At 36.5% G+C, this 22,205-nt stretch overlaps 1 pseudogene; it reads left to right on the top strand.

Annotated features, from left to right (window-relative positions):
* LOC149241136 (protein IQ-DOMAIN 13-like) overlaps positions 1-22,205 on the top strand; it is a 63,344-nt pseudogene that overhangs the window by 27,098 nt on the left and 14,041 nt on the right.

Below are 22,205 nucleotides of genomic sequence, written 5' to 3'. Positions count from 1 at the left end.
AATTAAATTTAAACATGAAGTTTTGAAAGATTGTGATTTTCAATATAAATCATCATTATTTATATTTCTCTCATCATGATATGTATATTATGAATTATTTCAAAGAAATCATTTGTAATTTTATTAATAAAATTGTTACATGTAATTTTGTCACATATTCTCAAATGGCTTAGAAATCGGATCAATCAACATGCTTGACACCTTGCAATCATCCCTTTACAAAGCTTTAAGTGTTATCTCTCTAATGAGTCCAATTTTTCTGGGTTAATCAGCTTAAAAACTTAGGTTTTGGACCCATTTCACTTTCTCTTCTAGCAACCTGCATTGTTGCATGTTGCATAATTGAGCAACTGCACTAACCAGCACATGTTGCCTTCACTGCAAGTACGATGGCTCTAGAATGTTGGGAACAATAAAAAATAATTTTGAATCTTCTCCTCCCAAAAGCCTTCAAGGTGGCTTTAACTATTTACTATTGATTGAGATCTAGAATTCCTACTCTAGAGGTCTTATCTCTTATCCCTAGATATTATCTTCCCTCATATGTGGATCTAAGTCCTAGATTGGTAAAACCCAAACTACCCCTTTTACCCTATAAATTCACTGCCCCCCATAGAGTCTAGGTTGGCTTTTAGAAACTCTTAGCTATGCCCTGATGCTACTGTTTTTTTACCTAAGGATCCATTACCATCCTTGAGTTGTGATTGGAGGCTTGCTTTGTTGATAAGGAAGGACCAGTTAGGTGGCAGACATCTACATGGTCATGATCTGTGAAAGGGTTGTAATATTCTCCTACATTTCATTAATACAAAAAGCTTTGTTTTCATATACTTATGTCTATTTGATGCATATGTATTTCAACGCCTTCTTGACTCATTGATTAGAGATATTAGTAGACGTTATGTGTATCTTGTAGTTCTTGTGCTTGTTATAATTATTTTGCGGGTTCCATTTATAGCGTTTGGAGCTAGAGCTAAACTTCACAAGCAGTGAGAAGAGGAGAACTCCTGTTGGAATCAAGGTAAGTCCTTCCTCCATATTCTAACTTCTCTAAGGAAAACACAAGTGTTTTGTTTCTGTAGTTTCTAGATCAAGCCACTAGATCTAGGGAGTTCATTTTTGTCCACATAAGATAATTTTTTGTCAAACAACTTGGTGACTCCACTGGGGAACGAAATGCTCCTATAGTGGTTTCCTTTGCCTAGTCATTTTAGACATGTCAATCCAACTCAATTTGACTTGTTTAGAAATTAGTTACTCTTAGAAAAACATAATTCTAAGCTTGGTAGGGTTTTTATTTCGCCTTTTTAACAAAATTAGCCCCAACACATTTTTTGGTTTGAGAAGAAGTAACCTAGTACACTTGTCTCTCTCTGTCTATGTGATGCATCGCACCAGTTCCTTCACCTAAACTATGATGGTTCCTTGTAGAATCCAAAAATTGCATTTTTATGCCTTGCTCTAAGTTTCGTTCTGATCCAGTGGATTTCCTTGAGTCTCTAAACTAGTCATTGTCTCTTTAAAGCTATCCGTGTCTTTACAATTGGGTTTGATTTCCTTTTGATGAGAGTTTTTTTTTTTTTGGTTTTTCTTTCTTCTTGTCAATTAAGGTTTGTGAACACTTGGCTTGATTGTTGATTGAATAAAAAGAATTTTCATATTACAGTTGTAGTCTATGTGAGTTCTTTTGGTCAATGATCTAGCTTCATTTTCATTTTCATTGCATTTGAAAATTGAAAAGGAAAAGAAAAGAAAAAATCTCCATTTCTTGCATTGCATATAAGATTTTTGAATTACATTGGAATAGTACATTGAAAGATCTAATTAGGAATCTCTTGTTTGTTGCATCTTTGATTGTTGCATCATTGTTTGTTTCTTCCTTCCCATAGATAGATCTTCATTGAAGCGAAAGAGCTCTTTTCATCATGTTAGTTGCATCATATGAAGTTCAGGTGAATTCATACCATGAGCCTTGAAATTGAAACTTAATTGAAGATCAACTTTAAAATTTATTCAATTAACCTAAGGAGAATTTGGAACATTAACGACACACATAGTGGTCTCAACTAGAGATGTGTTCTAAGGTCATTAAACATAGGAGTTTTCGTTACTTGTCGACGCTACATTCTCAGGGGGTAGTTGGTATTCCACGTATGTAAGTACATCAGATCATTCTAATGTACCCGTGGGTTTATCGAATCATGCTTCACATATAAAAAGTGTATCAGAATACTTCCTATCGTACATGATACATTAGACAACACTAATACAGACTACACTTCCACATACCTCTGTGTATATTTTGGAAGTCCCCATTAGGTTGCTATCTTGCTAGAGGTAACCGAGTCGGCCACCTCGTTTACTATGATACACCAAACACAACATTCAGGGAGACTGCTTGCATGTACTGAAAATGGTATATTGCAGTTCACAGTGACTTGGTAAACCCTTTTGCCTAGTTACATATTTTGTTTTATTTGTGTTTTTAATTTCTAAAATTAATTAATCCATCATGGAAGAACACCCTGAACACCCTCGTCGTTCACATAGAATGCAAATATTACCTCATTTACCTCCTGAGTCAACACTTGGTTTTCGTAAGAATAAGAAAATGCAAACTAACAAACTTCGTGCTTAGGAAGCTACTCCTTCTAGAGACACATCTGAAGTTAATTAACCAGAATCGTCACTTCCCACAAGTGTCGAACCCGAGTCCACAAGGTCTTGGATAGATGGTGATCAAGTGCTCCATTAAGGCACTCCTTGATGTGAAGTCATTGGTTCAATTCCTCGCCCTGATCGGGGTTATATCTTGGACATGATGAAGATGTAGTCCTACCAAGCTTACAAAAAAAAAAGTATCGAAGTTGAAATTATATCCTTACCAACTGGTGAGTCTGAATCAATTGAAACTGAAGCCCTTGAAACATTAGAACTTGAATTCATTGAACTTGAATTTGTATATTCAGACACTTTACAACTTGAGGAACCGCAAATAACTGAACCAATTACTTCATGAGCTTCTTCTTCTCTTCATTTGCATTCATCTCAAACACACCCTGTACATTTTGGTCTTGAAATGGAATAATTCCTGTATGATTCTCTTTTGAGCATAGAGGAAATTACCGAAGAGGATTTTCCTAGCCCTCAATCTCTTGTTAACATACCATTACAATTGGATTTTCCTCCTATATATCAAGTCTTTACCTCTAATACTCAATCACAAGTTCCTTTATATTGCACTCCTCATTTCAATTCACCTTTGAACTTCCCTTGGAAAACTCCTTAGAGAATTTTAACCATGATTGAGTCAACAACAGTCTCTCAACCCTTGTATGCTATCATGAGTGAATCGACCAAAGTTGCAACAACTTATATGTTTGTAACTTCACTAGAAACTCATTTGTATGGTGTTCCATCAGTGCCACCTGACTACCAGTCATTATCTGGAACCTTTTCTGGTGCGTCGACTAGTTCATGGACTTCTCCTTTATCATCTTCATCTAGAATACTATCTGGTCCCTCTTTGATGAACACCTTACAACCTACCCAACCTATTGTGCCCCAATCTCCTTCGGAGTAGCAGTATGATGCATTTAGTGGATTGGGACATCTACAACATGCTTATTCGTCTTATCCTAGATACCCTCCCACTAGGGGGAAAATGCTTCCATTCACCCCTTGTCCTCTAGCAGGGAGGAATCCTGACACTAGAATATTCCCATCAATTGCTCAAATGCTACAAGTTGGTGCTCCACCCTATGCGAGTCCCCTTCCCGTGGGTCCTTCATTTCCAGGAATGGATGCTAATCCTTGTAATCCTACCTTTCGAGTTCAACCTGGTTTGGTTTTAACTCAAATGCTACCTCTCAACTTGTCCCGACTATGCCCCAAGTTCCTACTTACCAATCTGCTCAATCCATACCCCAAACTTCACAAGTTACACCTCAATTGAGTCATCTTATTCATATTGTATCCCAAATACAAACTACTTTGACGGTATTTGGGATTTCTCAAATCCCATCTACCCAGCCTCTTCAAGATGTGTTACAAATTCCACCTCTTGGTCAATCCATACCTCATATGCAAGTAAAAAAACTTGTGCAAAGCATGTCACAGGTATTGTTGAATTTCAACGACCTTGGGTCTATAATAGAGTCTTAAAATATCTGACGCTACCAAACCAAGAATCTCAACAGAACTAATTTACACAGTGGAATATAAACAACAATAAATCACACATGCACAAAATATAGACAAATTTTTACATTTTTCAACCCAACTTCGTTATATTAAACAACATATAATACAACAGTCTAGGGCTCCCATACCAAGGATAATGGCCCTCATACATACAATAGTACAACATACAAATTGAGGCTTGGTGTCAGTACATCGATGACCAATCTGTCCTCAAAAAGATAATCTGACCATCTGGCTAATGTACCGCACTCTCTCAGCTCCTCTCAGTCGTATCATGTACCTTCCCAGTCCTTCGGCTCTCGATCTGCAGCTCCTGCCTCTATTAATGCTCCAATTCCTTCTAGCCACTGAACCTCGCCCACCAATCTACTCACTAGTTGTGCCTTAGTCCATCAAGGGCACAACACATCGAGACTCCTGTTGAGTTGTGCATAGCTCCACTTGTGAACAACTCTCAATCTGCCCATTGTTGCTCCTTAGCTACTCAAGGACTTCATCCCATTATGGTCTTCCTGCGTTGCTCTAATGAAGACCAACATAGGGCACGAAGGGCTGCCACCTATCACTGAAATATGTCCATCTCCCACAATGAACATGGGCTAGGAGGATTTCCCGTCATCTGCTATATAATTCCTTCTCCACACACAAGTCTATGGATCCGCAAACTGCTCCTGGTTGATCAGACCCTTGAGCTCAAGAACTGCCACTCTAGCAACCACTTTTTTCCATCAAAGTGTTTCACACCAGGCTCCATCTTGGGAACTATCATGCTTCCCTACAGTAGACCATAAATTCCCAATCACGTCCACACTTGGTTCACTCTCACCCTGCCCTCCAACAAGCCACAAGTGACCAATCCTCACTGTAGAATCTGTGCCTAGTTAGGGCATCCAAACATCTAGGAAAACCCTCCACATGGCTTCTAACATAACTCACCAATATTCCTCTCCTACGACACCTATCCACTACAAGATCTGCTCCTAGTTGGGGTTTCTTAACCCAAGACAACCCCAATAATTGGCTCCCACAGGCTGCAAGTCAAATCAATCCAAAACTAGTCAAAGCAATGACCCAACACAAGACAAACATGATGCTCCAAGTATGTTATCATTGTTTTCCCTAGTTAGGGAACTTGCATGCTGCAACAACCCTCAATCCACAACTTAAACAACCATTTATTCACTACAGCCTCATCAAGGAAGGGTCCTCCTAATGTGTGTTGTTGTTCTGTGCACTTCTCATCCCCAAAACATCCCACGTTACCCTTGTTTTGAAGTGGTTAGACATGCGGCCTACCACTGTCCATGCTAGCACCTACATCCCACCTCAAAATAGAGTTCCCTTACCTCTTTGCTACCCCAAACAGACCTTGCATTCACCCTTCTTCAACTCGGCCTTCAAGCCCAACTCCTCGACCCTCTAACATCACCTCGGTTTCCTCAATTTAGCCCTAAAACATGCCTTAACTCCCTCACTACCCTAGCCTTCTTGTTGCGACTTCCACAAAGTTACCTCTCTCCCTTAGTCGATTTCCTTGGGCTCCTTTGATGAGCTCTTGTGATGCACCAATGGATGTATGAAATGACTCTTCATCACCTTCTTTTTATACACATAATAAGGGCTCCTTTCAAAGTCCTCCATCGGCTTGTCCAATTGTCAAGAGGCTTACTAAACTTGAGTCGACCTTACTCATTTTGTGCAAACCCACTCCATAACTTCAAAAAATTCATATCTCCATTTATACAACTCTGAATCAGATGATATTCATTGTGTTGGATTCATCTTGATGAGAGATATCATCCTCATCCATCACACGTTGAAAAGTTCTCAAGGTTTTGTCCCAAATCACAATGGGTGCAAAACCCCAAGCTTGGGTTTCAAGCCCACAAGGCCACTTGTGGAGCTCTGTTCACCAAAAGCTCGGTCCACAAGGCTTGGAGTACCTCCCAAGCTACATAAATCAACTCTCCCTCTTAGCGAGGGAGGTACTTCCAAGACTAGGAAGTAACCATCATCATCAGCGATGACACTAGCCCATATGGCATCCATCACTGCAACATACCTTGTAGAATGAACCCGAAAATATCGGTTGTGCCTCTAACTCATCACATTTGAACCTAAAGATCACAAACCTACATAGGGCTTCTCCCTCTAAGGCTAGACTCCCTCTGTGCCTACATGATCTCCACTAGATCAATCCTGCAAGCACTCATCCTCCTGGATCAAACACCACTCGTGAAAATCCTTCCAACCTCATATACGCAACATCACCATCCGATGAGGACTCTAGCTTGCCAATCTATAGTCCATCACATGAATCCATCTCAATTAACCTGATCTCATCCAAGCCAAATAAACCCTCAAGCTATCCCAACCATCCATAAAAAATCAATGGAAGTCCATGATCAACAATCTACCCTACAACAAACTGTTGTTCACCAGGCTAACGATCAATGTGCCAAAACTCCCAACGAATCTCATTGCCATGCCAGTCAAGACCACATCTCCATGTCTTCAGCTAAACCCTCTGCTCCACGATCTAGACTCCCACAACTCCCTCTAATTTTCTTCGTTGTGCACACTCTGATTCACTGTCCCTCAAAGTTGCTCAGATTTGCTCTGGTACCATGTTTAATTTCTATGACCTTGGTTCTAGAATAGAGTCTTAAAATCTCTAACACTACCAACTATTTTTCACGACGGAATATAAACAAAAGTAAATCACACATGCACAGAATATAGACAATTTTTACATTTTTTCAACCCATCTTCATTATATTAAATAACATATAATACAACAGTCTGGGGCTCTCGTACTAGGGATAATGGCCCTCATACATCCACTATTACAAGATACAAATTGAGGCTTGGTGTTAGTACATCGATGACCAATCTTCCCTCAACAAGATACTCTGACCATCTGGCTAATGTAGTGTGCTCCCTTAGCTCCTCTCGGTTGTACCCTATACTTGCCTGATCTTTCGGCTCCCAAAGCTCCTACCTCTATCAATGCTCCAAGTTTGTCTGGCCATTGAACCTCCATTATCAATCTGATCACTAGTTGTTCCTTACTCCATCAAGGGCACAACACATCAAGACTCATGTCGAATTGTTCACAACTCCACTTGTGAACAACTCTCAATTTGCCCATTGTTTCTCCTCAGCTACTTAGGGACTTCATCCCACTATGGTCTTCCTGCGCTGCTCCAATCAAGACAAGCATAGGGCATGGAGGGCTTCCACATATCAATGTAATATGTCCATCTCCCACAATGAACATGGGCTAGGAGGACTTCCCATCATATGTTGTATAAGTCGTTCTCCACACACAAGTCTAGGGGTTCGCAAACTTCTCCATTTTGATTATACTCTTGAGCTCAAGAACTACCACTCTAGCAACCACTTTTTTCCATCAAAGTGTCGCACACTGGGCTCCAACTTGGGCATTATCACGTTATCCTCCAGCAAACCATAAATGGTCAATCACGTCCACAATTGGTCCACTCTCACGCTTCCCTCCAACAAACCACAAGTGACCAATCCTCGTTGTAGCATCTGCTCCTAGTTAGGGAATCCAAACATTTAGGAAACCCATCCACATGGCTGCTAATATAATTCACCAATAATCCTCTCCTAGGACACCTATCCACTGCGTGATCTGCTCCTAGTTGGGGTTTCTTAACACCCAAGAAAACCCAACAATTGGCTCCCACAAGCTGCAAGTCAAATCAATCCACAACTGGTCAAAGTAATGACCCAACATAAGACAAAAATATTTCTCCAATTCTGTTATCAATGTTGTCTCTGGTTAGGGCACTTCACGCTGTAATAACTCTCAATCCACCACTCTAACAACCCTTGATTCACTCGGCCTCATCAAGGGTCCTCCCAACATGTGCTACTTTTATGGGCACTTTTCATCCCCGAAACATCCCACACTGCCCTTGTTTTGAAGTGGTTAGGCCCCCGACCTACCACAATCCCTACTGGCACCTACAACCCACCTCAAAACAAAGTTCCCTTACCTCTTTATTGCCCCAAATAGACCTATGTTCACCCTTCAACCTTTAAGCCTAGCTCATTAGCCCTCTAACAGTAACTCGGTTTCCTCAATTTAGCCCTGAAACGGACCTTAACTCCCTCGTTGTGGCTTCCACAAAGTTATGTCTCTCCCTTAGCCGAGTTCCTTGGGTGCCTTTGATGAGATCTTGCGATGCACCAATGGATGTATGAAATGACTCCCCATCACCTTCTTTTAATACACTTAAGAAGGGCTCCTTCCAACGTCCTCCATGGGCTTGTCCAACTATGAAGCGACTTACTAAAATTCAACTGACCATAACTCATTTAGTGCAAACCCACTCCATAACTTCAAAAATTCAAATCTCCATTTATACAACTCGGAATTGGATGATCTTCATTGCGTCGAATTTGTCTCAATGAGAGCTATCATCCTCATCCATCACATGTCAAAATGTGTTCATGGTTTTGTCCCAAATCATGACGAGTGAAAAAACCCAAGCTTGGGTTTCAAGCCCACGAGGCCACTTGTGGAGCTCCTTCTACCAAACCCTTGATCCACAAGGCTTGAAGTACCTCCCAAGCTACAAAAATCAACAGGTGCCAACCAATGAACCCCATAATGGAATGATGCAAAATCCACCAAGGCAACCATTCCAAGGCATTCCACAAATTATTATTGGATAACCAACCATCCCATGAATGCCTTATTAAGGCCAACATATCCAAACTCATTCATTCCAACCTTACTAAGGTCTTCATGGAACTGAACAACCTGGTTATGGTTATCTTGGTTATCAAAATCCCCCTTATCCTAGAATGCAATACTAGTTGCTCAACCTTTTCCATCATATCTAGGATATCATCCACCACCAGTTAACCTTTATCCAGAATTTCAACCTCCACAAACATACTTTAATAGAAAATTCCCATTCATTGCGACACTTGAGTTACCATATTTATCTTGGCTAATGAATTATCCAGTTTGTTATTCTCCTTGGTGGCTGGTTATTCCTACAAAATTCCGTGTGACATTATGAAATTTAAAGAAAATCTCGGAGAAGATCTATCCAATCATGTTATGACCTATCATTTATGGTGTTCATCCAACTCCTTAAATTATGATTCTATTCATTTACGACTTTCTAGAGAACTCTTACTGTACGACAACTAAGTAGTATGTTGAATTACCACGATCTTTGTTCAACAACTTTAATGCCTTGGCAACCATGTTTTTAACCCATTTCCAATTACCTATTCATTACGAAACTAGAACTGAGCTTTTGAATTCCTTAAAATAGTCTAACTCCACTCATATATCTAATCATATACATGAGTGGAGGCGTCGACATCAATTGGTAAAAACTTATATTCCTTATCAATTGTTTGCAGAGTGGTTCATCAAATCCTTCTTATCTACTATAACTGAGGACGTTGCTAAAGGCGATGTTTTTATTAAAGAGAAATTCATTGCTCGTGCTCAATATCTAGATTTGATCCATACCTAATTTGGCACACTCTATGACAAAATACCCAACGCTCCCTGGCCTCAACATACTATTCAACTTTCTCCCTCTAAGGAATCACATGTTGTTGATGGCATGGTTGGATTTGTCAGTCAATAGTCAGTGAGAAAATCTTCCACTCAAACTAATTCTAAATATGCTTCCAATGTGATCAATCAAAGCCCTCCTGATCCTGCTCATGTGGGTACTTCTAAGATAAAAGTTGTCCAATCCAATAAAATAAAATATCAACAATATGGAAGTAAGAAAAAGAGTAAAACAAAGAATAAACAAGAGAACCCTCGATAGGAAAAGTAGAAGAATCATTCTCTTGACGAAAAGAGAAAGCCTTGCCTTATTTGTAATGACAAACATCTCGTGAAAGACTGTCCACATCGTGCAAAGATCAATAGATTTTTGAAAAATGCATTTGTTTCACTTGTTGTTTTGACAGATCCTTTCCAAAATCAGGAGACAAATGTGGTTGCACAAAATCCATCCTCCTCTTCCTAGGTAATGATGTTAACAACTACCAGAAATAAGGATGATGTCTTGGTGGAAACAAGGAATAAGGACTATGGAAACTTGAATCCTTCGACTGGAAAGGCTAATGACCAACCTTCCAAATATACTCAACCTACTTCTGGTCCTCTCTAGATAGAGAAAACAATTACTGAATTTACTATCAAACCTCTTAAAAGAATGATTCATAAGTTAACATTTAATCCTCGTGCAAGAGCTACACAGAATTACAACATAGTTGAGTATTTAACCCAGACTCCTTCCATTATCTCAGCTCTCAAGGTGTTGCAGATTTGTCCTACCAAAAAGATTTTTTTTACTAGAAAAAATTGGAGTAGTAGACCCTTCAGATTTGAATCTTGTTGTATTTAATCATAAGAACCATACTTGTAAACTTCCGCCCCAATTGACATTCATGATTCAAGTTATTGTTTGAAGTAAAACTATCACTGCATGATCATAGATGAAGGTGTTTCAACTTGCATCATGTCACTTTCATATTGGAAAGCTATTAGTTCTCGACAAATTAATCAATCATCAACAACCCTTAAGGTTTTTGATGGAATATGATTTAAACCTTGCAGGACCTTGAATTCATTGCAAGTAGAATTAGTTAGCAAAACAGTTTCAGTGGAGGTCGAATTCATTGATGAACCTTTAGATTATAACCTCTTATAGGGCTGAACATGGATTTATTCAATGACAGCCATGGTCTCAACCTATTTTAGGATGATTGTTTTCCCTCACTAAGGGTCCATTATAGCCATATATAAGCTTGCATTTTTTTCCACTAATTCTGAAATTACAAAGAGTATTCCACTTGTGGGTGAATCCCCACACCCTTATCAACATGTTGGGATAGGATTGCTTAAAGATTCATCCTTAATGGGAACTTTTACGCTCCCTCCTCCTGAAATTCCCAATATGGTTGCCCCAATCAACATGATTTTGTCTCATACTATTCCATCTGATCTCTAGATAGTACATGATAGTTCTATCATTGATTCACTTAATGATTGTATGTTGCTTAGTCTCGTCGAGCTATAATATGAAGCTATTTACTTGGCCTATTCAAAAAATTATGATACAGATACCTTAGTAAATTGGGTTGATCATTCCCAAGATTCAACATTGAATTTTGACCCTTTCAACGACATATTTTCCATCGACGAAAGCATCATGGAGATCATGATGTTAGACGAAACACCATGGGATGATAGTCATCATTGATCTTGTTTGCTTGAAATTCTTGAGAACAATCTTGAAGACTTTTATTCACCCAATGTTACTGAGACACTTCGAGGTTCTATCTCTATTCATGAGGTGAATTCTGAGAAGAATTTAGCAAATATTTAGGAGACCATACCCCTCGATATTTCTATCAAACTTGGAGTTATTAAAAATTTCCATATCATCGCATCTTGTTCTTGTTGGGCCTCCAAAATGCCTTCAAAATGACATCCACTTTCACCTTTATCGCCACCATTTCACTCACATGTCGCAACTCCATAACCATATAACCTTTCATTAGCCACCATTTTCATAAATATATGGGTTAGGATCCTTATTTACCAAAGTTATTTATTTTATGTATTTAAAGTGAATTTATGATTAAAAACTAGGAAATTAACATGGTTCATGTATCTATATATGTGGCTTGAGTTTCATGAAATGTGTAGGTCATTTGGAAGCTTCCAAGGCACCCTTATGTGGACTCTAATGCTTAAATTCGAATTCCCTTCAACGGAGATTTGGATAAAGGTCAAAGAAGGATATGTGTCCTATTTGGATTGTAACTCTATGAGGTGTCTCATCATTTCTTATTTGTATTAGAACTCTATGAGACACTTAGGGGATATGTGTCTCATTATGAGCTATTTGGTTGTAACTATATGAGATTTTAGTGGATCTTCATTAAATAGGGTAGCTTCTTATGTTTTTATATAAATAGGAGAGCCTTCTCCTTTGAAAGGCATGTGTAAAGTGGGAGAAATGCTCATGTTTTTACTAGAGAATTTGGAGCTTATACTTGGATATTTGAAGATTTAGTTTTGCTTGCATATGGAGCTTCTTCACTTGCCATCCTCATACACCATTGGAATGGCCATCTAATGATTGTGAGATTTAATTGTTTTTATATATTAAAGTTCATTTGCTTTCTTAGTATTAGTTTTAGAATGATTGTGTAATATTTGCTTTTCTAAAAACATTTCAATAGGAAAGATTTATGTATTTTCCAATTGGATTAAGTTTGAGGCAAGAGCTCATATTTATTTAGTTTCTTTTCATGTTTTTTTATTTACTTTCTTAGATCAAACTATCAATTCATTGTATAATTGAATAAAATATCAGGCCAAGAAGGTGACTTCAAATTGGGTGATTGAATGTTCAACCTATGCAATCATTGAGCTTTACTTTTTCATGCTTTTATATTTGCTTTTAAGATCCTCATTCAATTGCATTAATTGATATTCCTAAAGATCATTTTAATAAATAGATTTTAATCATATTTCAGGATTGAATGGTTGAATATTTAATACATGCAATTACTGAGTTATTTTCTTCACACTTTACTTGCTTTTCTAGGACATTAGAATTTAAAGTATAAATAGTTGCTTACACATCATCTCAAGAAGGTAACACTTCATAATTGAATGCTAGAGTAACTAAGTATACATTAGTTGTTTTCGATTTCACAGGTTAGTTGAATTTCATTTTCATTATTTGATTTCATAGATTAGATGAATTAGTTTTCGTTAATTTGTAGTTAGATTGATCTAAATTGAAAGACAATTTCTAGCACATATAGTGCAAGCATGCTTCGCAAGTTTACGAACCCCCATGTTGACAAATTAAATGACAGGCAATCACTTTGCCCCAACAGTTCTCCCACAGGGTTTAAGATTTATAAGGGCCCTTTTCAAGAATTTTGTGGCATCTTTGCTTGGAAATATGAAGAGAATCCAAGTATAGATCCAAACATTATGGTGCACGAGATTAAAACCTATCTAGATGCAAAACCTGTTTGACAACGTTTACATCTGTTCACCCGAAGAAAGTTGTTGCCATAAAAGCATAAGTTGAAAAAGCTTTTGTGTGCTGGTTTTATTTACCTCATTCTTTTAATTAATTAGGTCTCGGAGCAAATTTCCTTTTATTGTGTCAAGCTCATTAAAAAATGAAACAAGTTCCCGGAGTAGAGTTCCTTGTCTTGTGTCAAGCTCGTTAAATAATGAAACAAGGTCCCTTGAGCATAGTTCTTTTACTGTGTCAAGCTTGTTAAAAAATGAAATAGATCCCCCTCCAATTTGAGTCTTTGACTAGATCCCGTAAATGTGGAGTCAAGTTTTTCACTTGATCTGGTAAATGAACCTTCATTCCATCCACCTATTAGTAACCAATTGTCTAATTAGGTGAATGAAATGAAGCTTGAGGGGCATGAAATTGTGTTATTATGTTGGGGGCATGAAAACCAATCTCAAGTGTAGTTTTCCCATGTTTCAAGCTTGTGTAAAAATGAAACCAATCACTCTCAATCATAACTTTTTCCCATGCTTCAATCTTGTGTAAAAATGAAACCATTCCCATTTTATCCTGTGTGATTGCTATTTTTATTATCCTATTATTGCTAGATGAGCCTTGGTTTTATCTTTCCATTGTCACCATTTGCATGGTTGATCATACGCTTTCACTTTGTTTTTTACCCTTTCTTTAGGAACTACTACGGTGAGTGGTCTTGTTAGCATGCCTCTTGGTCTCTCTGTGCTTTGAGCAATTCCATCACGATTGAAACTATTTGCTACCCTTTAGCCTTGTTCCTCCAAGAAGAGCCCTCTTTGATCTCTTTTCAGACTCCCAAAACATGAAAAGACTATCAAGCACTTGTCTTTTCAAGCTTTTTAAAGTAAATGAAAAGACATCTGCCCAGTGGAAGTTTAACTCTTTTCCGGATTGGGATGGACCATTTATGTAAAAGGAATATTTTAGTCGGAAATGACTAAAAGGTTCTCCTGAGTATTGTTTTATGCCTTTTCGGGCCCAAGAGACAAATTTACGAAAAGGAACATCTTGGATTTTTCTTTTTCAAAATCTATAAACATGAAAAAGAAATCGAGTTACACCTTCATTGGACTCATAAAATTGTTTAACAACGTTGGATTTGTCAAACATGACGAGACCGAACCACTCCCTCTCAGGGTTCGTTAAAATTAATCAGAAGGATTCATCCAAAGGATGGACTTATAAATCAAGTATATGTTACCCTCCTCAAGCTTGTCAAAAATAAAGAGTTATTGGCCAGAAATGGTTGTGAAAATTGGGAAAATTGGGTACCAAACCTTCTAATGGTAGCGAGACTCTCTTTAACATGACACTCTTTCACTTCATATTTGTGACTGCTTTGGATTGGGAAATATGCTTTCCTCTTTGGTTAATCACACCTTATTAAAAGCCTCCATAATTGGTTTTGAGACAATGTTGCCAACTCCATTAAGTGTCGTCGATATGTTCAAGACAAGTCCCCTAATTGACATTTTCTACAATACTGTAAGCCTTATTTCATGTATGTTGCTCCTAAACCAGCTTTTGATCATCATCGTTCTGTCTCAAAACTCGATACTTGTTTTGTGTCGTTGATGGGGCATACATCAAGGCCTTCCTACGATGGGTCACTTCTCATCGACATCAACACGTTATCCAGGAAGTCGACTTAGAAACTCCCTTCAGTGTCTTAGAACTCACATACCTCAATTGCAAGTTTCCTCGATTTTAGTAACATGTTTTCATCATTGAACTTCAACTAAGATATTTTGTGTTGTGTTCGACTTTTGCTCATTCATTCAAATCGCATAGATTGTATTGAAGTACCTTGAGGGCCATTATCATTATCGATGGTTACTCTGATATTTATTAACAGTTTACATCATTGGCCAGTAATCAGATGGTGTCTACCATGTCCGACTCCAACTCATTTATTCACATGTTTAGACTCATACTATTGAGTGACAAGGTAGAACACCCCAGATCTAGTTCCATCCATCTGGGATGCGATATTAGGATTCATACAAGATCATAAAGTGTGATGGTTGTGATCATTCAAGAAGTCATCCACGCATGGATCCACCATTCATCATCAATAAACGAGACTTTTTTATCATTGTATATGTAATATTGGCTTATAGGCTAAGTATGGATATGCCTACCTCAACAATGATATCATTATGATTATGTATTGTAACAAATGATGATCTCAACCAGCGTTTTCTTGATTTGGACTTGTCACAAAGTAAAGCACTTCAGTCAGCCACTACTTCTAACTTTGTACTTTAGGGGGCCATTTGTTACAGGTCATTTTGTCACATCTACTCAAATGGCCTGGAAACCAAACAATCAACATCCTTGACACCTTGCAATCGTCCCTTTGCAAAGCCTTAAGCGTTATCTCTCAAAAGATTCTAAGTTTTCAAGATTAATCATATTAAAAACCTAGTTTTTGGACCCATCACACTTTCTCTTCTAGCAACTGGCATTGTTTCATGTTGCATAACAGAACAACTGCACTGACTAGTACATGTTTCCTTCACCACAAGTGCGATGGTTCTATAATTTCAGGAAAATTAAAAAATAAATTTGAATCTTCTCTTTCCAAAAGCTTCTAATGTGGTTTTAACTATTTACTATTGATTGATATCTCCAATTCCTACTCTACAAGTCTTATCTCTTATCCCTAGAGCTTATCCTTCCTCATATGTGGATCTAAGTCCTAGATTGGTAAAACCCAAACTACCCTTTTCACCCTATAAATTCATTACCTCCCATAGAGTATGTGTTCGCTTTTGGAGTCTCTTAGTTATGCCCTAATGTTGCTACTTTTTTACCTAAGGATTCATTACCATCCTTGAGTTGTGATTGGAGGCTTGCTTTGTGGCTAAGAAAGGACATGTTAGGTAGGAGACATCTACATGGCCAATATCTTTGAAAGGGTTGTAATCTTCTCCTACATTTCATTAATACAAAAAGATTTGTTTTCCTATACTTATGTCTATTTGATGCATATGTATTTCAATGCCTTCTTGACTCATTGATTAGAAATATTAGTCTATTTTATGTGTATCTTGTAGCTCTCATGCTTGTTATAATTGTTTTGCAGGTTCCATTTATAATGTTCGGAGTTGGAGCTAAAGTTCACAAGTAAGGAGAAGAGGAGAACTTGTTTTGGACTCAAGGTAAGTACTTCCTCCATATTCTAATTTCTCTAAGGAAAACACAAATGTTTTGTTTCTATTTTTTCTAGACCAAACCACTAGATCTAGGGAGTGCACTTATGTCAGCAGAAGAGAATTTTAGTCAAATGAAAAGAAACTTTCAATATAACGAATTGAATTGAGTTTAATTATTAATTTTATTATTTTTTACTTTTTTATTGCTTTTTAAATTGACCTACATTATTATTATTATTATTATTATGTTTTTATTTAATGCTTCACTACAACATATTGTTTAATGATTCACTACAATGTCTCCCTTATACTGGAACATCTCATTTAAAGCTTCACTACAACATCTCCCCCACATTAGATTGTAAAGCACCTCTCAGTGCAATAATGCATATATGTTGTTATTATTTTTAATGCATATATGTAGTTTTTTTTTAAAGTTGATTCTTGAATTATACTTTCAAATATTTACATAATATCTAAGAGACTCTTTGTCTCTTTCTTTTTGCTTGGGAAACCATACCAGAGATTAAAGAGTGTGGAGTTCAAATAACAAATATAACACTCTTTTCTGGTCTATCATGCTTTACTTGAGTCCATGATGATGGGTGGTGAGACCACTCAAAACATTAGACATCAGTAAAATTTCACACAACATTCATCTAGAAAGTTATATCAACAAAAAAATAAAATGAAAATACCAAGATATTCCTAGAGATTCAAACGTAAGATTGATGCCCCACAATTGGGGAAACCAATGAAATTCAATAAAAAAGTGGCATTAAGATTATGTAAAGTTTGATATAATTATCTAAAGAAGCTAGGAATATTAATAGATTTGGGGTGGAGATACCTCAAGAGAACAAGCATAAGAATCCAAAAATTAAACAATATAATATGAGGAGAACCTCATCCTGAGGAGGAAAAGGAAGTGTCTAGATTGATAGGATGCTCATTGACTTTGCATGAGGTGGAATTGTGGAACTAGGTGGTGATGCCATCTCCAATTTGGCAAACTAAAATTCGACGTCTAGCATGAGGTTCTTTAGCTCATCCAATCTATTCATGATATTGACTTGATTTTGACCTTGATCTACTAAGACCTTACCAAGTGGCAACTTAACATGCCAATAGAACTCTGTTGCCTGAAGGTAGTGATTTTCCACCCATGATAATATGTTTGGTACCCATGAAGGTACTCCCACTATAACATCTGAGTCTATGACCTTCTGTCCCTTTTGGCGAATTTCCTCCTCAACCAGCCAAATTTCTTCTTGAATGTCGGGAAGAGTGTGTTCCTAGAACCTCACCCTAGAGCTACCCATTGTTCCATGCCCCCCCCCTAAGATCACGTGCAAACTAAAGCGTCATAACGACAGGAAGCATTAAGACATATTTGATTCTCAGTTGGTGCAAAGTTGAAAGCTATGGGAGACACTAATAAAAGAACGTGGGAAGATAATCTTTTTAGGAGGGAATCACATTCGTAGAAGACAAGATGAGCCCTTCCCCTTTTGTAAAAGCCATCATAGACAGAGGGAGAGGTCATACCCCCCACACCTAAGACATTGAGCTTTGGTCAAAGGAAATGGCCGACATTGAGAGAAACATGAGGGCATGATGGAGGAGCAGAAGTAGAGATAAAAGGTTTGCAAGGAGGAAGAACATCGTGAAGGGTTTCGACATCATCAACGACACCCCGTGGTTAAGAATTTCCTAGTGCTCTTTGCCACCTTCTTTGGTAGGTTAGGCAAAATAAATTTTGGCTTGCATGGTGGCATGCATAGAGGTGGGGTAGTGGAAGGCCTCATCCTATCAACCCAACCCTTAATATGACTATGTTAACACCCCCATCAGGGTGCATATATGTAGTTATTTATTTTTAATATAATTGTTTATTCTTTATTTTTTAATGTTATATTACTAAACAACATCTACCCCATACTAGGTTGTAGTGCACCAAGTCTGGTGTAAATATTATTTTTAAATTTAATAATTAACATTCTCTATAACTATCAGTATAATATGACATTTTCTATCTATTTTTCATGAATTTTTCTTTCCATACAAAAACAATGTATTTTCTTAAGAAGAAATGTTTGAATTTGGCTAACTTAAGAAATATGAAAGATAAGTAACACTTGTTTATGCATTTAAATTGAAGTCAAATGATACAACTATTAAAGAAAATGTTGATTTTGAGGCTGAGATTACTATTGAAAAAGAAGTTATTGCAAAAAATAAAGGAAAAGGGGTAGCTCCTAAAATATAATTTAAATATAAATGAATGTTAATACACAGAAGACATATCTTTAAATAAATATGAATGGTGAAGAACCCATCAAGTGTTCATGGTGTACCAAATTCAAAGGAGAAGCACATTGTTATCTAATTTAGTGGATTAAATGGTAATGTTATATTTGAGGCTCATAAATGTTTAATTCAATATTTGGAGATTTAACCAAGGAAATTGTATTTACTTGTAACAAAACATGTTGAATTTATGTTGGATGTTGAGAAATCCAAAATAATAGCGTGATGAAAACTATGAATTTTTTGGTTATAAGAGATTTACCTCTATAGTTGTATAAAGACTTATATGGCATGCATAAGCACAAGGGAATACCTAATATGCCTTTAACCAATGAATATTTTTCATATCCTAATATTACATTTGGAAAATAGTCGGTATTATCAACCAACATGATTTATTGGAAAAAATTAAATGTAGAGCAAATTTTCTCTAGTCCCTTTTATATGTTTTGGTGAATGAAAACACTTATAAAACAATGGAGAAACACTTTAGTGTATATATTACATATCTAATTGATGGAGGAAGAGGGTAATGTAACAAAATGTATTCCTCTTCTAAAAACCAAGGATAATAGTGCACAATCAATGTATGAATCCTTATCAGGATTATTATTTGAAACGGATTTATCAAAATATTAAATGGTGAAATTTGGGTAATATGGAACATCATCCATGAGAGGTATTCGTGAAGGTTTGGATGCTCATTTTCTTTGTGAAATGCCCCATTTCTTATGCATCCACTCTTAGCATATTGCGAGGCACTAGTTATAACAAATGCTTCAAATTATTTTCGTGAGTTTAATTACTGTTATAGCTCCAAATCTCACTCTTATGGTTTGTGATGCTGCACTTATGGCCTAGGGCAACCCCTCCTTCCAGACCTGGTCCAAAAATTTAAAAAACAGTGTTTTATTCCGCGTATACGCAGGTTTCCTTAGTTACAGTCGCGTGTACACGCATTCTGCAAATAATTGCAGGCGCGTATATCACATAATTTTCAAGATTTATAATTTTTCTTTTGGCTGAATGTCTGTCTGGTGGTTTGGGTCAGTTTAAAGCAGTCAATTCCCAGTGACAGTTCTCTGTTTAACAGGGGGCATCTTGTTTCGAACTCTCTCTAGGAGTGCTAGTCTTGTTTTTCGTTGATTGCAAGCGTCATTGATTTTTGACACACAAGGTTTCTGTTTAAGAATCTTGATTGCTCTGTTTCGGCAGAGTGGGAAGATTGTCTTAAAATCTTTGTGTCCATTTTGTTTTCATGACATTTGTGTTTGCTTAACGAAATCATTTTTATGACCATTTGCTCCTTCGTTTCGGGAAAGTTGTTTGTTACCATTTCCTTGAAACTTGTCTTTTGATTTCTTGGACTTTCATTGCTGCTTTTGATTGTCAAAAGCGACTTCGAACACATTTTATTTTTGTTGAGTTCTCATCATTTCATTGGTGTCAATTCACAAAAGTGTTTGGTTGCTTGTTTATCAATCATTGGTGTCAGTATTTTTGAGAGTTTTTTCCTTTGAAAAAGACTTTTTGGTTTGATTGAAAGAAAATCTTTTGAAAGTTTTTGAGTTTCGCTTTCTTAAACTTGCTTCTCATCTGATTTCCTTTTTTGCGAAGTGAAAGTGCTTTGTTTTTTATCTTAAAACTTGTTTTTATTGTTTGGACGAAATGATTAGTAACAAATCATCTTCTATCTAAGCTTTTCAGTGGCAAGACAAAATTTAATATTTATCAAAATATTAAATGGTGAAATTTGGGTAATATGGAACATCATCCATGAGAGGTATTCGTGAAGGTTTGGATGCTCATTTTCTTTGTGAAATGCCCCATTTCTTATGCATCCACTCTTAGCATATTGCGAGGCACTAGTTATAACAAATGCTTCAAATTATTTTCGTGAGTTTAATTACATTGAAAAGTTGGCCAATAAAGTATATTCTTGGTTGGGAAAATATACAAAGAGGCATGGGGAACTTAAAAGCTTAATGGAATTATTTCATATTTGTAAGTTATAGGTACTTCAAATTCAAGTTCATTAAATCTGATGGCTTTTTAGAAGACATGTAATGAACATGCTTCTCATAATTTTGTGACCATTATTACAAGAATAAAAGCATGATAATCAAAAGATGTATGATATGGAAACACCATTTTCAGTTCGATCAAATAAGCTAAGTCAATAATTTCATGAGGAGCATCTTGATATAACATCTATTCATATACAATTAGATGTGCTTATTGAACTTCTTCACATGATATTTTTGAGATAAATATTTGGAGTAGGTTCTTAACATGTTTCGTATTTCCCAAAGAAATCAAAACATGAAAAATTGAAACTTATTAATAATGCAGGTGCTTCACATTTGCATATGCTAGTACTCGAACCTTTACCTAATTCACTTGGGTTAGGTATTATGGAAGATTATGCTCACTTGGGTAAAGCATTTGTCAAAAGGTTGATTGATTGTCTCAATGATAGGTTTACAAATTTGCCAATATTTAATGCAACAAAATTATTCAATTCTCGACTTACTTTGAAGAAGAGAATGGAATCGACTTTGAAACAAATTGATGGTTGAGAAGCCTATGTGGAAATTTGATATTGGACACTCACCAATAATTCATATAGAAAATCTGAAGGTAAAATGGAAAGTTTCACTATTACTCTACATTAGACGTATTAAAGAAAAGCATGGTTGGAGCATGGGAACAATGTGAAGAATAATTTGAGTAATGTGAGTCTTACCCACATTTAATCAAATCATGGCAGATTGTTCTTACTGTTCTCGGTAGCACTGCCAGCCGGGAAAGAGAATTCTCTAAGCTAGATTGTATAAAAAATGATAATAGATCTAGACTTTGTCTAAAATTGTTAGACACTTTGATGATTTATCTTTATAAGCACCTTCAAAATTGCATTAGATTGGAACATCTTTTATGAAATTTGGACAGGTATGAAGATACACCAACCTTCTACTTGGGGAAAGAAGTTGAGATATCATAATACTTTATTTAATTTTGTAATATTCAATATTTTAAACAACATGTAAATGAGTATTTATGTCAATATATAAAATTATTGTTTGTATATCTATTTAATTAACAAAACTAAAGTTGTTTATAATTAGTTCATTTTAATTCAATGAATCAATTATGCATTTAAATTGTTCATGCCATTTTTTTTACGATTAATGAATTATAAATAATCATTTTTATTTTATATTTTTTTTCGAAATATCTGAGCAGATCCACCCGAAGGGATCACATTCTGCTACCTTATTAACAGAGCCCAACCCTAGGAGCATTGAGGAGAAATGACATTAGTGAGGCGCTTTAGCGATAAGAACTCGACCAATTGAGTTAACCCTCGAGGCTATATATAATAATCTTATATATGAAATTTTAATTTATTTTCTATTTTTATTAA

This window comes from Pinus tabuliformis, chromosome 8 (genome assembly GCF_031772625.1).
Source record: "Pinus tabuliformis cultivar Carrire ecotype Pingquan chromosome 8, CPIR1, whole genome shotgun sequence".
In the NCBI taxonomy this organism is placed as follows: Eukaryota; Viridiplantae; Streptophyta; class Pinopsida; order Pinales; family Pinaceae; genus Pinus; species Pinus tabuliformis.
Note: the sequence above shows the minus strand (reverse complement) of the source record. Positions and strands in the feature narration are given on the sequence as shown.